Source organism: Paramisgurnus dabryanus, chromosome 10, assembly GCF_030506205.2.
Source record: "Paramisgurnus dabryanus chromosome 10, PD_genome_1.1, whole genome shotgun sequence".
NCBI classification, from domain to species: Eukaryota; Metazoa; Chordata; class Actinopteri; order Cypriniformes; family Cobitidae; genus Paramisgurnus; species Paramisgurnus dabryanus.
Window position 1 is genome coordinate 20,067,910 of NC_133346.1, and position 3,823 is coordinate 20,071,732.

Consider the following 3,823-nt stretch of genomic DNA (forward strand, 5'->3'; position numbering starts at 1 on the left):
CTGAAAATTGTAGGAGCACAAGCAGAAAATTAAGGGCGGACCTTAATTCAGCCTGCAATGCAATTATTTACATTTAAAAATAACTGCATTACTGAAAAATACTAAATAGACTTAACTCTATGCAGTTGCTGCACATGTCATTATTCACAATTGATGAAACTTCTATAATGGGGAGTTATGAACCAAAGAATCATACAACCCCCTTGACTATTGTAGGCATAAGATACATACATATACAATAAGTTATATTCAGATAGCATATTGTTATGAGATGAGTGGCTTTGCAATATACATTCTGTTATCCTTAACACCTTTCTCGTCTTCTATCAAGTTTTCCTTAACTGGGCACCCGATGTCTTAGACCTTTATTCTCATTTGTAATGTTTTTGTGTTTATGTAGGCTAGAAGTTCTCCCACTCTCCCATCTCGCTCTGCAATGTCTTATTAATATTTAACCCATGTGCGTGAGTCTTCTCATGGTTCTGAGTGAGATGTGTTGACTTTACCAGGGCTGTCTAAACCCATCGGTAGATTCAACTGAGCGCATGTTAACATAAAACAATTGACGCATCATGCAAATGAGTAGTAAAAAACGATTGCGCATTACATATTTTTGTCAAGGGTGACAATTTTTGCCAATTAACATTTGGTCAATCCGACTGAATTTAATCAGATTGAATCTGATTAACATGTTTGTTTACATGTCTATATAATCTGAATCAAACATCTGCCGAAGAGTGCAGCCAGGGTTGCCAGATTCGTATTACCTTAATTATGCGTGTTGCCATTGCCTTGCTATTGCATGTTTTTGTGACGAGAATCATGTGATATGTAAATAAAAGGTACTGTAAATATAAGACATGAACTTAAGCACAATTCTTCTGTGCATGTGCACAAGGTATTTTTGCATCCGATTGAGAAAATACTATGATTCACGCATTTAAATGCATACTTTTCTCATGATGATCTGATCAAAGATCGGTCTACACCACCCCTACATGAAGGCTTTTCAATCAGATAGAGCCATCAATATCATTACAGACAGATTATTTGGTTGCATCTGAAGCAGATCTAGACTGACAACTGATTGGCTAACAATGACATTTTTTAGGCAGTTGTAGCCTAGTGGTTAGAGTGCCGGGCTTGTAACCCAAGCATTGCCGGTTCGAGGCTCACAACCGGCGGGATGCGACTGTGGTGCCCTTGAGCAATGCACCTTAACCCTAATTGCTCTGGGTGTTTGTGTGTTCACTATTTACTGGATGGGTTAAATGCAAATCACATTCCAAGTATGGGTTACCATACATTGGCAAATACTCACTTCACTTGTGTGTTCTGTCAGAAAAAGGTACAAAAGCTGATCCCATGAATCATATAGGTATAATATTTTGAGGAACCACCCTTTAAATTAAAAGATGTACTTTTTTAAAGGTTACCACCCCAGCAATAGCTTTTGTACACTTTTTCTAGCCATGTAGAGTTTCATAAAATAAAATCATAAATAAAGACAAAGACAGAAGAACAATAGATGAAGCAGGTCCAGTTTTCTGGTGTCTTTAGATGCAGTTCAGAAATCTACAATAATATTTTTTTGTTTTTAATTTAAAACAGACATTTGCAAAGATAAACACACAAAACAATAATTTAGTTTTTCATAGTGTAAAAAAGTTACTAAGCAGATGTTTGTCCTGGTGTTTTAAAGATACTCTTCTCACAGATCCATCTGTATATTGAATTACATTGATAATCAGTCCATCCTGATGTATCTGCTGAAGTACAGCTGTGATTGTAAGATGATCCGGGGTATTCATTTTTCCAGAAGCTGAAACACCAATGAAACAAAACAGTTTAAGAACTTTAAAACCTTCGACTTTTAAGTAAATGTAATGATCTCTCACCTTAATGTCAATGTGGTGCCATCAACCCATTTCCACACCCCTCCCTCTTTACTCAGACCAATCCAATAATTATAACCAGCAGTAGTAGCCTTCTGCAAAAACTCCTGTTATGATTCAGTAATAAATTACAGACTGATGCAAATATAAATTATTGTTTAAACAAACAGATTAAATCTCATTCTTCATCGCTCACTTGTTCCTCTTTGTTGTTTATAATCAGCAGATTTGCTCCTCTCTGTTCACAGTCTCGTTTGCTGTCACTCCAGATCTTTTGATCAGATGAAATGTAATAAAAACTGAAGTTGTAGTAAATCCATTTAAAGTTATCAGAGCGCTGATCTGTTAAAACAACAGTTTAGATAATACCTTTGTCAATGCTAAAGTTATACATTGTTGATTATGGAAAAAGGTTTATATTATATTGTTGTAGCTCAATTGCTAGAGCTCTGCATTCGCAGTGCAAAGGTCATGGGTTTGTTTCCCAGTGAACACACATACTGATCAAAATGCAGCTGAATTCACGATAAATTACTTTGCATTAAAGTGTCTGTGAATACATAAATGTAATGGTGACACTGTTTGCTGTTGGTTGAAGGACACCTGATGCTTGATTGGATGCATTTCGCATTTTTACTCTAAAGCTTTGCAGTAATGTTAAATGATCATTTAGTTTATAGGGCTGAAAATGTATAACATTTAAATTTAATAATAATAATAATAATGAATTTGATTTATAATGTGTTTTTTCTCAAAGAGCTACAATGCAAGTCAAATTTTAAAAATATACACAAAAAAAAAAACAATTAATTATGATTAAACACATAGCAATAATAAATCAATGACAATAAGCATTTTTAAAAAGCTAAGTCTTTAAGGAGCTCTTGTAGCATTCCTGTGATGGTGAGTTTCTGATATATAAGAGAAGGATGGAGCTACAATAAATAATACTCAACCACACATAAAGATGATAATATTTCTTGTAAATGAGCCTTTTTTTTAATACATTCTGCCAAAAAACTGGCATTTCTGAATGGCCTGAGGCTGGAATTTTTAATAAACTTATACGTGCCGAGAGCATTTCAGTATCATTATCCAATTTTTGATGCTTTTGCATATGAGTTTCTCAATTTAAAACATTTATGCATTTAAACACTTTTATCCAAAATTACTTAGCAAGCATTCAAGGTTTACATTTTGCTTTTTAATCTATCAGTACTGTATGTGTATGAGAATCAACCCATTATAAGTAAGTAAAGTGGGATAGGTGAAAATCAGTTTTTATTATTTAATGTTAGTAAGGAAGAGTAAACACACAATTACCTTGTTCAGTAAGCCATCTCTTCAGATCGTCTGCTTCTGTTTTTTTATCACTTTCTTCGGACATACTTGTGATCTGCATTTGACATAGTTTTTTCTTATTTAGCAGTTTACTGTTGTTTGTAGGTAACTCGTCTCTTTCTTTGGTTAAGTTGTTGAGTAAGAGTTTTTTCTCTGCATACAAACACACAGATACAGCAGTCGGCAGAAAACAAACTACACTACATGGACATTAGTGATGTTTACTAAGACAGCATAATTAAAACTATTGCTCATAAGACTCCATAAGTGACCCTTCAAAAAAAAAAATATATATATATATAACAACATAATCAATCTTTCATATTTTTTTATTAATCTTCTATAATACTCGTTGTGTCTCCTTTTGATTTATCTAAAGCTGAAGGACAGATGGGTCATGAAGCAAGACAATAATGCATAAAATTAAAGCACATTTACTTTAAAGAGCAACTATTAACAATTTTACATTTCCTATGGTGTGTATCCGTATGGGTACATGTTAACAATATGCAAAAGGTACAAACCCCAAGGTAAACAATGACACGAGTTATTATCTCTAAAGTAAATCTCTTTTCTTGGACTACAAC